At 46.3% G+C, this 14194-nt stretch overlaps 1 pseudogene; it reads right to left on the bottom strand.

Annotated features, from left to right (window-relative positions):
- Nucleotides 1-4671: 4671 nt before the first annotated feature.
- Nucleotides 4672-4911, bottom strand: LOC111820119 (uncharacterized protein C20orf194 homolog pseudogene; annotated as a pseudogene).
- Between the last annotated feature and the right edge of the window lie 9283 nt (nt 4912-14194).

The raw sequence follows: 14194 nt of genomic DNA, 5'->3' as shown, positions 1-14194 counted from the left end.
TGCATGGTATCATGCAGTGTCTCTTGCTAACTGGTTTCTGTGTTAACTTTGGCTTCTGCAGGGTGACTGCAGAACAGACTGTCTTAATAAATTCAAGGTGTCCCTTTCTGCATCCGTACCCACGAGGCACTCATCCCATCCCCCACCCACTCCACACCCCCTCTTTGGCCCTCAGTAATTCTGTATTAATAGCAGCGATTAAGCTGCCTCGGCTTGTCAAGGAGAAGATACTAATCTTTATCAGGCCCAGGGAGGAGCTTCAGTTTTTTATGCTCTGCTCCCCACTGCTCACTGCCTGGAGCTCAATTGCAGCAGTGTCTGTGGGACTCAGTCCTGCTTGTGCTGATGCCTTTCAGTGGGTTCCCTTCTCTGACTCCCTCTCTTCGCCTCCCCATGTCCCAGCATCCTAGCAAGCATTGCAGGCTGTAATTGAAGACCACTGTCGGCAGATGGAGGGAAGGAGAAAATGTTCCCTTAGATGGAAGCGTGCAGCCTCATTGTCCTCTGTCGCTCCTGGTAAATTAGACAGAGCAGGACTGCAGCTGGAAGCTGGAGGCTTTGGGTTTATGAATCCCTTGGAGAAGTGTGCCAGGACCTGCCTGCCTTTTCATGCTGTTTCTGTGGTTAGCTGTGAGCCAAGGATGTTGGATGCCCAGGGCCAGGGCGGGAGGCAGGGAGCCTTGAAGAATTATTCAGAGAATTAGGATGGAAAGGAGTTATTTCCCCCAGACTGGTCTTGCAAGAGGGAACCAGTCGCCAGTATTAGCTTATTGTCCATCGAGTTTCTGTTATATGTGTTATATGCAGGCTCTGGGCTGGCACTGTAAATTACACACTTGATCTCATTTAATCCTCACAAATAAACTTGCCAGATATGCATTACTCTTCCATTTTTCAGATGGGGAAACTGAGGCCTGAGAGGTTGAGTACCTTTGCAAGGTTGCATGGGTAGCAGGGAGGGAACCACATTCTCCCCTGGGTTTCTTGACTGCCCCTTGTACCTAGAGCGACCTGTTGTCCAAACTGGAACATGTGAAAACGAAAGGAGATGTGATTCTAATTACACCTGGACAGCAGGCATAAACTGAGACTGGGCCAGGGAAGATGAAAGGAGATGTGATTCCTAATTACACCTGGACAGCAGGCATAAACTGGGACTGGGCCAGGGAAGGGAGAAGCATGCTCTTACCTGTACCCCAGCTGGAGGCAGTGGGGTGCTTCCACCCTCTTTTTGGGAGCAGACTGGCAAGAGGGACATGGATGGTCCCCTCTTCCTCATTTCCCCACGCACCTCTCCTGCAGGGAGTCACCTGCAGCCCGTGAGAGCCCTGCTGGTTTACCAAATGCCTGACACAGGCAGACCTGATTATTTTGCTTTTAAAATGAAGAATCTCAAATAACCACTGCCTTGTGCTCAGCAAGCCACCTTCACACTCAGACCACCTTGAAGGAGCTATTTATTTAACTCTCTCTGCTCTGTGGATTGGCCTTTTTTCAGCCTTTGAGCACACTGGGGTTGGCTCAATGCTTCTTTTACCGGGAATGGGCTCGATTTATATTTATATCCCACCAGCAATTTTCTACTTCCAGGGATTCCCAAGACATTAAGTTAGCAGAAAATCACATTAGTGCTAAGAACCAAACTCGATTACCTGAAATACAAGTATTTATTGTGAGGAATAAAACCACCTCCTCTCTACCTCACCACCTCCAGGTTATACCCTCACGCTGAATATTATTAATACTGACTTCGTTTTAATTGGCAACATTTTTATTTTTTTTTTTATTCTTTTGGTAGATGGTCTCAAAGGCCCAGAGTATGTCATAATAGGACACATAAGTCAGTGAAAGGCAAGTTTGTAGGTGGTGGTTCTGCGTGTAATTTACTGGTTCTTCGGGCTGTGATCTGCAGGTATGAATTCCCAACAGAGGCCATCAGAATCTCCCTTTACGTGATCCTGTCTCCCTGGAGTCTAGCCATGTCACTCTGCTCCCTCGTTTTCTAATGTAACGGATACTTTTATGCCTGTATTTTTGCTCCACTCTCTGCTTTTCCACCATCAAGTATCAACCCAAATGGCCCTTGCATTTGGCAGCCTTCCCGGACTCACTGCCTTTCACTCTTATAGTTGTCTCTTCTCTTAGAGGACAGTGCTTTGCACAGCCGGGTGCCCAATATGTCCTTGTTGGCTGATTGGGCAGATGCCTTGCACTTTAGGGAGCTGTGTGTATTCCTGCTTGTAAGTGTGTATGATCCTTAGGAGCTGGGTCAGCTTCATGGCCATCTCTGGTCTCCTGCTTAGGTGCAGGACCTTACAGAGAGCAGGTGCATAGTGATTACAGTAAGAGGTCAACTTAGTGTGCTGGCTTTGTGTGTGCTAGCCCGTTGAATCCTCTCAACAACATCCCAAAGTAGGTGTTATCCCATTTGACAGAGGAAGAAACCAAAACACAGAGAAGTATAACTTGCCCAGGGTCACACAGCTGGTAAGTGGTTGAGCTAGAGTTTGGGCCCAGGGGGTCTAACTCTTGAGCCCACACATCAGTTCCAAGAATTCTTTTTTCCACAAATGTCCCTTTTTGCTCCTAAGGTAGACCATTGTTCCTGATGCCGTTAACCTAGCCAAGCCAGAGTGTTTAGGTAGACAGTACAACATTTCTGTAACAAGCAGAGAAATCACTGTTCTCCTGAGTCTGCCTTGCAGGACAGTGCAGGCATAATGTTTGGCAGCTACAGGCTCCTTGGTCTTGAGAAAAACCCCATCCAGCAGTGTTGGAAGAGGTGCCCCTTACAGAAGCAGAAAGAAAGTAAAATGTGTGTGTGTGCGTGTCTTTGTGTGTGTTTTGTGTTCTAAGTGACACCAGTAAGAAAGTCAAAAGACAACCCACAAAATGGGAGAGAGTATTTAGAAATCATCTATCTGATAAGGGACTTGTATCTAGAGTATATAAAGAGCTCATAATGCAACAGAGAAAAGACAAATAATCCACTAAAAAATGGGCAAAGGATTTCAACAGACATTTCTCCAGAGAAGATATACAAATGGCCAATAAGCACGTTAACAGATGCTCAACCTTAATGAGTCGTTAGGGAAATGCAAATCAAAACCACAATGGGATACCACGATGCCCCCTGCTGTTGTTTTTGTGTGCCCTCAAGTAGCTTGTGACTCATATTGACTCTATAGGACAGAGTAGGACTGCCTCATAGGATTTCCTAGGCTGCAGTCTCTACTGGAACAGATCACCAGGTCTTTTCTCCTGCAGAGCGGCTGGTGGGTTCTAACCATTGACTTTTCAGTTAGCAGCCAAGTGTTTAACCATTGTGCCACCAAGGCTCCTTTCACCCCTAGTAGGATAGCTACAATAAAAAAAGATAGAAAATAGTAAGTGTTGGTGAGGATATAGAGAAATTGGAACCCTCATACATTGCTGTAGGAATGTAAAATGGTGCAGCCACTTTGGCAAACAGTTCGGCAGTTCCTCCAAAAGTTAAAGGTAGAGTTAGCCTGTTGTGGTTGTTAGGTGCTGTCGAGTCAGTTCTGACTCATAGCGACCGTATGTACAACAGAACAAAACACTGCCCAGTCCTGTGCCACCCTCACAATTGTTGTTATGCTTGAGCCCACTGTTGCAGCTATATGGCCCAGCAATTCTACTCCTAGGTATAGAAGCGAGAGAATGGAAACGTGTCCACGCAAAAACTTGTCTGTAAATTATTCGTAGCATCATTATTTACAATAACTGTAAAAACGGCTTGGGGGAGGTGTCTGGAAACCAAGCCTCCCCTGGCAAGACTGATGGAAGGGCTGGATGTTGGAGTCTGAACACCTTTCAAGGACACCCCTCAAGGGATCAGACTCCTGGGCCTAAGACTCACCAGGATGCTCTCCCTCCACACTGAGGCAAAGCATCGCAGGGTTGCTTGAGCAACTGGACTGCTCTTGTCCCTGAATTGGGGAAACTGGAGTAGTGCCACCAGGGGAGCTCAAGAACCAATCACAAGGGGGACTGAGTGTGTCAACTCTGCAGCACACTTCTGGAAAGCTCTGTGCATTTCCCCTCAGTTTAGTCCATAAGCGAAATCTCTTTATTTTAGAACAAGCTGTTGATCTCACCCAAGCTGCTGGCTCTGTGAGCTGGGCTGGGTGGGCCTTTTCCTGCTCACCCCAGGCCTGGGCCCAGGGCCAGCTCCTTCAGTGGAAGGGGCCTAAGCAGAAGAGGCAGGCACTCCACTGGGGATGAGGGCCCTCCTGGGGCAGTGTCTGAGACCTGAGGCCTATGGTGGCTTGGTCCCCTAGGCATGGCCATAGTTTGGGCAGCCAGGGACCCTTCTGAGTCCCGACAGATCCTCTGTGGAATCCAAATGCTTCTTCCCACCCTCACACAGTGCCTCAACAGCTCAGAGGAGATACTATTATCAGAGACCCAGAGGTCCTGGACTGCCAGCCCCAGACACTGCTCACCCTCCACAAGGACCCCTCCCTGACCCTCTAGTGGTCTAAGTGATGCTCTTCAGCGCTATATAGAGAACAAAGACCACATGCACTCAAGCCAGCACGCATAGGCCAACAAGAACAAAGTCAGCCCCTCCTGGAGAGCTGAGGTTAAGACGCCCTATTTCATCAGTCTCCAGGACAGACATTTTACAGGTCGTATGACACTTGCCTTCTAGGGCTTCTGCCCAAAGAGGTCGTGATACTCCTGCTGCTCCGGCTCACGGTTATACTTCTCAGTTTCCCAGTGGGCTTCTTCCATGTAGTTGTTCATGAACTGGTCCACTAGTGGGTGAAACTCGGCCTTGTCACCAAAGAAGTTGACAAACTGAGTTCCATTATAAAAGTAGCCTGCAGGTAGGGGGTCTAGGTGGTGTTTCACAAGGATATTCCTGATCTCCTGCTGGGTCAGCATCTCTCTGGCCTTCAGGGCTTTCCTCTGAGGTTTCTGCTTAGCTGACTGCCACAGCCAGTCGTTGACTCTTTCTTCCTTCAGGGAGCAGCCGATGAACACAAGGTAGTACTGCTGCTGCCCACTGCTGTCTTGATGTTTGCTTCTGGAGTCAGTTGGTGGAGTGGATCCCTCCAACACTGGCACAATGCTTAAGGAATTGGCTCGAGTGTTGTGGCAGACCTCCCTGGTCCTGTCAGAGTAATTATGGGGTTTATTAGGGAAGTAACAGTTACAATTCAGGCTCGACAACACTCAGTATACAATTCTTCCATCAGGATAGCCTCTCCCTAGCTGTGCTCACAGGCACGCCTTTCCCTGGCCCCCAGTCTCTGCCCAAAGGCGCTCAGCTTTCTCTCTCCATGGGCTGGGAAGCCAACTATGCCATCCTCTGCTGCCTGGTCTCTGATGCTGAGTCTCTCCTTCCTTGGTGGTGGTGGGCTCCTCCTCTCTGCTCTGGAATTGGCTCTCTTTTAAGGCAAAACCGACCAATCCCCTTGATAGACCACAATTACCTGGGTGGGAGTTACAAGATCATGGCTAGAAAGGCCACACACAAAAGCAGTTAATCGCACTGCAATAACCAAATAGTGGAAACCAACCAAATGGATAAACAAAACGTGGTATATCCATACAATGGAATATTTATTCAGATAAAAAGATATGAAGTGTTGATATATGGTACAACATGAGGGAACCCTGAAAATGTTATGCTAAGTGAAAGATGCCAGGCACAAAAGGGTCCATGTTGTCTGATTCTATTTACATGAAAGTTCAGAACAGGCAAATTTAGAGACACAGAAAGTACGTTAGTGGTTTCTAAGGGCTGAGAAGGAGAGAGTGGAGAGTGACGGCCAGTGGATATGGGGTTTGTTTTTGGCATGATTAAAATGTCTTGGAATCAGATACTGGTGTTGGTTCCATAACTCTGTAAGAATAACAAAAACCACTGATTTGTACACTTCAAAAGGATGAACCTTATGGTATATGAATTACATCTCAGTAAAGCTGTTATTAAAAATAAGGAGAAAAACTAGATGGTAGACAAGTATTATCTTAGGTGAAGGGAAGGACAGCACATACTACAGAAGTCAGCACAGTTGGACTAAACCAAAGCTAAGAAGTTTCCTGAATACAGTCAAACACTTTGAGGGATGGAGTAGCAGGGGTAGGGATCTGGGGACCATGCTTTCAGGGGACATGTAGGTCAATTGGTATAACAAAGCTTATTAAGAAAATATTCTGCATTGTACTTTGGTGAGTGGCATCTGGGGTCTTAAAACCTTGCAAGTGGCCATCTAAGATGCATCAATTGGTCTCAACCACCTGGAGTAAAGGAGAATGAAAAACACCAAAGACACAAGGAAAGTAGTAGCCCAAGAGACAGAAAGGGCCACATAAACCAGAGACTTCATCAGCCTGAGATGAGAAGAGCTAGATGGTGCCCAGCTATCACGAATGACCGCCCGGACAGGGAACAAAACAGAGAGTCCCTAATGGAGCAGGAGAAAGGTGGGGTGCAGAACTCAAATTCTAGTAAGAAGACCAGATTTAATGGTCTGACTGAGATTGGAGGAACCCCGGAAAGCATGGCCCCTGGATTCTCTATCAGCCCAGAACTAAAACAGTTTCTGAGGCCAACTCTTCAGACAGGGATTGGACTGGACTGTGGGACGTAAAGTGATACTCATGAGGAGTGTGCCTTTTAGCTCAAGTAGATACAAGAGAGTAAATGGGCAGCTTCTGTCTGGAGGTGAGATGGGAAGGCAGAGAGGGTTAGGAGCTGGGTGAATGGACTTGGAGAATCAGGGGTGGAAAGGAGGAGTGTGCTGTCACAGTATGGGGAGAGCAATTAGGGTCACATAACAATGTATAAATTTTTGTATGGGAGACTAACTTGAAATGTAAACTTCATTTAAACTACAACAATAAAAAATAAGGAGAAAAATGGAGCTGCTCAAGGTGGACCTAGACCAAGGGGCTTGTATCTTGCCCCATCTGCTGTTTATCTTGAACCCCGCCACCCCACCCAGGGTGTTCCTTGAATATCCTCAAGCACCCAGGGGGATAGTTTGGAGGACCTTCATGGTCCTCCTGGCTTTGATATTGTGTATGTCTAAGAGACTGATGTGAGGGTTCATCTGGCGGCCAGAGGAAGCATGGAAGATGTTTTCTTCTGCGTGTGTCCATGACTCCCTGACTCTGAAAGGGGTGTGACCACCCAGCCTCCCAGTCTAAACCAAGTGGGAGAAGGTCATTGTATGACCTGCCACTTCATGTACAGACCAGTCCTGTGCCAGAGACGAAGCAAGGGTTAGGAGGAAAAAGAAGCATGAACTCCAGATTTCATACCCTCATTCAAATGTGAAATGGCTTACATGTTACTTCTAGAGATAAAGGGAAACAAAGAAAAGAACAAAATAGACAATATCTTGCAGATGGCCAAAAGAGTCTTTCTAAACACAAATACTGTTGTCTTAGTTCCTCCCTCAAAACCCTTCAGGGGTTTCTCATCACCAACAGGATGGGTTGTTTAGAGGAGCAAAACCAGTGAAGCAGATACATAAAATGTATATATATATAAATATTTCAAGGAAATGGCTCACACAGTTGTAGAGGCTAGCAAGTCCCAAATCTGTGGGTCAGGTGTCAGGTTGGAGGCTTCTCCTGACTCACCTGGTTGCAGGGGCTGATGAACTCAAAATCAGCAGGTCAAATGGTAGACTACTGGCTCATGGGGCTGAGGGAGCTTGAGAATCCCAAAATCTGCAGGCTGCTGGTCCACATCCCAAGAACTGGAGGTCAGATGATGACAAGTCAGATGCATGATTGAGAGAGAGCGAGCTTTGCCAGAAAATCCATATATATTGGATTCAGACCACACCCCCAAGGAAGCTCCCCTACATCAGATCACAAAATGGAGGATAAGTACATAATACTGAGAATCACAACCTAGCCAAGATGACACATAACGTTAACTATTACTCATTGTATTTATTTATGTTTGTCTGTGCTTGTGGGGTTTATCTAATTACCTTCTTAACGCCTAGTAGTGTGCCTGTCAGATAGGAAGGATGGATGGATAGACAGGTAGGTGGATGGATGGATGGATGATGTACGGATAGACAGGTGGATAGATGGATGGCTGGTTGGATGGCTGGCTGGATGATGGACAACTGGACAGGTGGATGGATGGATGGTTGGATGGTGATAGAGTCAATCAGTCTCTCCTGATTACCCAGTTCCAAAAGTGAAAAGCCAAGCTCTTTGAATCAAAGCTCAAAGTTTAAAATGCAGATTAACATTTGAAAGATATATGTGTCATCTCTATTTGAGTCGCTCTTTGGCAAGCAATCTTTAGGCATTTCCCAGTGTAAATAACTTTGGATGTGTTACGTGTTCACCAGTGTTTCAGTTCATTAAATTAACGTTGTCATTTGAGCTGGTGAGTGTGTTGCAGGTTGTAAGCCATTCATCACATTTCTGTAGTCCTGCGGCAGTGTCACCTCTGGAATGTGGGCTCTATTAAAAATAGAAAAGTTACCTTAAAGAGCCCAGGACCTGAAATTAAATGACTCAGGTCTGCCAGGTAATACTGTGTGACATTATCTACTCATCCATTTAGTCATTCTGCTAGACTCTGATTGCCAACTTTGTGACATGAACTTGGCTAAGAATTAGGGATGCCAAGGTAAAAGGAAGAACTCCAGCCCCAATAGGGCTTCTAGTCTACTGGGGGAGAAGGTGAGTGAAGCAGAATTCGAGAACAAAAATATGAGGGATATGATGGAAGTTACCACAGGGGGCCAAGGTAGCATAGGAAAGGACACCCAGGCTCCAAAGTTGGTGGTGGTGAAAAACAACTTATCATGGGAGATGACAGATTATCACGTCATGCTTTCACCTGGCTATAGGTGAGGAGTTAGATGCTGCACCAAGAACAGAGAAAAGCATATGCAAAGGCACAGAGGTCCCTGGGAAAGGTGAGGTGACTGTTATCAGGGGCAGCAGCATGAGAGCAGGTGATGGCCTCTGAGGGTGAGTACTTTGACTTCAGTCATTGGAATACAGACGTTCTGGGGTAGTTTTTAAACCTTCAGTCACGTACATTAATGTTTCCCTGTTCGCAGATGATTGACGTACTTAGTCTTTCAACACTTACTTGCCCACTCATCTCTTCATCCTTTGGGGAACAGGTGTACTTGTGCACTACTCTGAGTCAGGCCCTGTACTAAGCACTAGGCTCATGGTGGTGAATCAGACAACCCTCATGGGAGATTTAGTGGGACGTCTCATATTCTATGCCTCCTGCTTGTTCATTCTGCTGCAGGAACACTAGCCATCTCCTCCTTGCAACTCCTCAAGCATACGGCTACCTCAGGACCTTTACACTGGATACTGGATGCCTTCTCTTGCCCTTCCAGATACCCCTGAGCTTATGGGTCTTTTACAAACATTATGAGACGAGCAAAGAAAGCCTGGTAGTATTATCCCTTCAGCAGTGTTAAGGAAACTGGGGCCAGCTAGAGACCAGAGACTCACTCACCTAAGGCGATGTTTGCTCCCTGCCTTTATTCTTCTCTTTGTAGACTTGATATTTGTTGAGTGTCTGCCCGATGCGAGGATCCACATATGGAGAGCTATGGGCCCTGCTCTCCAGTAGCTAGTGGGGAAGCCAGACAGTGCAGGGCAGTTTAGAATAGTATCCTACGTGTTGAGTTCACGTGCCTAGTGCAGGTATGTGCCTGGCCCACTGGAGGTGGGGAGGAAGTGTGGGTCTCTACTGGAAGGTCAAGGATGGCTACTGTCTTAGTCATCTGGTGCTGCTATAACAGAAATACCACAAGTAGATGACTTTAACAAAGAGAAATTTATTTTCTCACAGTCTAGTAGGCTAGAAGTTCACATTCAGGGCATCAGCTCCAGGGGAAGGCTTTCCCTCTCTGTTGGCTCTGGAGGCAGGTCCTTCTCATCAGTCTTCCCCTGGACTAGGAGTTTCTCTGCGCATGAACCCCAGGTCCAAAGGACACACTCTGCTCCTGGCACTGCTTTCTTGGTGGTATGAGGTCCCCTCATCTCTCTGCCCACTTCTCTTTTATATCTGTAAAGAGATTGGCTCAAGACACAATCCGATCTTGTAGATCTCATCAATATAACTGCTGCTAATCCATCTCATTGATATCATAGTGATAGGATTTACAACACATAGGGAAATCACATCAAATGACATAATGGTAGACAATCATACAGTGCTGAGAATCATGGCGTAACAAGTTGACACATATTTTGGGGGGATACATTTCAATCCATGACAGCTACTTAGAGACAGTGTCTGTGGAATAAATCCCCTGGAAATGTTTTAATTTGTAGGTTAAAGGCTCTAGGCTGGAGGCACAGTCTACAGGTACATGAAAGGGTAGATAATGAATTCAGGAAATTCTACGTGGAATTGGGACTAATAAGATAGAGGAGAGCCAGATCATAAAGAGTGAGCTGTGCAGCATTGTTGATGGGGAGCAATTTGAAGGGCTTTGAGCAGGGCATTTCCAGAACAGACTTGCATTTTAATTCAGTTTATTTGGATACTCCAGTCAGGCCATGTGCCTGGCCTCTGAATGCCCCTTACCCGTTCCCAGCCCTTGGTTCCTGCCATTCACACCCCCCTGATGTTGTCTCCCCTCTCTATGCTGCTGGCCCCACTTCTACGCATCCTTCAAAGCTCAGCTCAAATCCCACATCTCCTAGGATGCTTTCATTGACCTTTGCAAGCCGTGGGGATTCCCTTTTCCTTTCCTTCTCTGAGCTGCTTTGCCTCTGTTTTCTGTATTAGTCATTTGGAGAATGGACATCGGTTATGTTTCCAGCGTAGTTAGCCAGTGGATTTGTGATCTTAGGCATATCATGTGACCTTTCTGTGTCTTACTTTCTTCATCTACAAAATGGGGATGATAATAATACTTCCCAGACAAGGAAGATAAACAGATCCACATTTGTTCGCTTCCCCATACAGATGTGAACTTGGGCTCGATCTCTTTCCTGTTAAATGCCATTCGTGGTGGGGTTTGAAGCCACAGGGCTCTAGCAAATTTTATTTCTCTTCTTGTTCTGTTGTCCAGCACCATTCACACTACCACAGAGTGGTGGGGAGACCACAGCATTAGTCACTCTCAGGTTTGAATGCAGCTCTCTCTCTTACTTTACTTGTTTTAGCAGAATATTAACCACTTTATGGGCCTTGGTTTCTTCATTGCAAAATGGGGGTAGTACTGTTTACTACACCACCACTTGTCAGTTTGTCATACTGTGGTGGTTTGCATGTTGCTCTGATGCTAGAAGCTATGCCATCTGTATTTCAAATACCAGCAGGGTCACCCATGGTGGACAGGTTTCAGCAGAGCTTCCAGACTAAGACACTAGGAAGAAAGTCTTGGCAATCTACTTCCCAAAATTAGCTAATGAAAACTCTATGGATCACAACAGAATGTTGTTTGATATAGTGCTGAAAGAGGAGCCCCTAGGTTGGAAGGCACTACACAGTTGCCACAACAATGGACTAGAGCATACCAATGATCATGAAGATAGCACAGAATCTTGCAACGCTTTGTTATATTGTTCATAGGTTCGCCATGAGTAGGAGCTAATTCGACGGCAACTAACAACAGCAGCATCTGCTACCTCCTTTAGTGTGAGGATTGAATCAGATGTGCCCGGGTCAGAATAGGTGCTAATTAAGTGACTTTGTCAAACCAACCCAACCTCGTTATTTGATGTAATCCCTTAGCAAAATCTGACATTTCTTGATTCTTGTTAACAGTAATAAGATTCTTGATTCTCATAACAGTATTGTCATAAGAAAAAACACCTTCTTTCTCTTGGGGAGCCAATTTAGAGTTGCTCTTGTTTGTGAAGCCCTCTTCCTTTCTATTCTTGACCATTTTCCAAAAGTCCATGGCAGCCTAGTGTCACCTTGCCCTTCAGATTATCTTGTTTGTGCTGCCAGAGTTTGCCTATCTGTGCTTGCCATGAGAAACCAATTCTCCCCACATTGCTTTTCTGAATCCACTGACATCTCGTCTCAAAACCTCTCTCTTTCCCTTGCCTGTATTGCCTTAATTTGTCATTCCTCTGCCATTAAGTAGGTATTGATTTCTATTAAGATGAACATCAGGATTTATTGAGCGGAGAGGTAAATGTTGACAGAGGCAGGGAGGTGTGATCTGAGTGGGTAGGGAATTCTGGCCCTGCAGCCTGCCTGCTGCTTAGCAGTTAGTCAGGTGGAGTTCTAGCTCACACTTCAGCTTGGGCCTGGGCAGGTAATAATGCCGTATAAATGGATGAGGTTAAGAGGGTCCTTGTGCATCTTGTATTCATACATTCTCAGCCCCAGCAGAGGGTGGATGTTGAGTTATTTTTGGAAGGAAGGAAAGGAGAGAGGGAGGAGTATAGTATGTCAACTCTTCCCTGTTCTGTCTTGAGATAATTCTCTCCTGGTGATTGAGTCCACTTGGGCATAGCTGAGGGTGTGAATGGTAACCCCTTATAGAACTGTCTTAGCCTGCTAGCACTGCTATAGAAATGCCACAAGTGGGTGGCTTTAATGAACAGAAATTTATTTTCTCACAGTTCAGGAGGCTAGAAGCCTGGATTCAGGGTACTGGCTCTGGGGGATGGCTCTCTGTCTGCTCTGGGGGAAGATCCTTATCTCGTTCAGTTTCTCTTCCTTGGTTTGAATTCAGAGCTCCTTGGTGATCTCCAGGTGGCATCAGTTTTTCTCCATTTATGCTTCCTTGCTTCTGTGCCTAATCTGCTCCTTCTATATCTCAAAAGTAATTTGTTTAAAACACACTGTACACTGATAAACCCTCATTAACTTAGTAAAGCAAATCCTATTCCAAAATGGGATTACACCCGCAGATGTGTTGTTGTTATTAGGTGCCATTGAGTTGATTTTCGACTCATAGCTACCCCATGTGACAGAATAGAACCGCGCCATAGGTTTTCTTGGCTGTAATCTTTAGTGGGGTAGATCGCCAAGTCTTTCTTCCGTAGAGCTGCTGCGAGGGTTCACACTGCCAGCCTTTCAGTTAGCAGCTGCGTGCTTAACTGTTGTGCCCCCCAGGGCTCCTTATCCACAGATACAGGGGTTAGGCTTTACAACACATATTTCTGGGAGACACAGTTCAATCCATAACAAGAACACTATGACTGCGAGCCCAATTTCACACTTCTGTCTATGGCTTCAAAGCATCATCAGCCTAATCAGGAAAGACTCGTAGTTGTCTTTATGTTCTGGACCCTTAGTACTGACATACTTCCTGTTCCCTCTGCTTTGCTCATCCTCTCTCATGCTGTCTCTTTCACCCTTCACATCTAATTGCATATGGAATTTTCAGCAGGAAGAAAAAAATGCACTTCATCATTGACACTCCTCTAACTGGTTGTCTTCCATTCAGTGCCGTGTGCCTGGTCTGCCAGTCACTCTCGCAAGCTCCTTCGCACACGCGGCCGCACGTTCCCCAGCTGGTGTTTCCTTGCACGCTTCCGATCTGCTGCCCTCTGTCACTCTCGCTGGGCATCCTGCCTGTCCTCAGCCTCCTATTCCTCCCACCCCCTCCATATTGTCTCCCTTGGCACTTCCACTGGTTCATACTCTCCTCTCCACCAAGCTTCCTTTGACCCTTCCTCTTTGAAGTTGTGCAGCCGCCTTCAGCTGACATTTCAGCATAATTCCATTTTTGATGCAGGGAACTGGTTTAGTCTGCACTGGCTCGAGGTTTGTCCTTATGGTATTTTCAGTCTCCCTTACCCTCCTCCCTGCCTTGGCCACAACTCAGAAATGGGCCAGTGATGAGTTCCTGTTGTATTGGTACTGGGGTCAGGCTCTGCTGAGATTGTGGTGTGGATGACGTCTCCCAAGGAGATCATAACCTGCGTGTAGTGGGAGAATAGGAGGCTGAGGATGTCTGTGTAGATGGCAAGGATAGCTGAAGTCCCGAAAGACAGAATTTTTCTTTATGTCTAGCACAAATACTATCTTCCAACTTTGTCATAGTCCTTCTTTGAATTCAGAGCCCCCCATTCCTCCTTTTAAGGAGCGCTGGTGGTGCAGTGGTTAAGCGCTTGACTGCTAACCGGAAAGTTGGCAGTTCAAACCCACCCAGTGGCTCCGAGGAAGAAAGACCTGGTGATCTGCTTCTGTGAAGATTAAAAACCAAACCCATTGCCATCGAGTTGATTCTGACTCGTA

Source organism: Trichechus manatus, unplaced genomic scaffold (assembly GCF_000243295.1).
Source record: "Trichechus manatus latirostris isolate Lorelei unplaced genomic scaffold, TriManLat1.0 scaffold00027, whole genome shotgun sequence".
NCBI lineage: Eukaryota > Metazoa > Chordata > Mammalia > Sirenia > Trichechidae > Trichechus > Trichechus manatus.
This window is presented reverse-complemented; position numbering and strand designations above follow the sequence as displayed.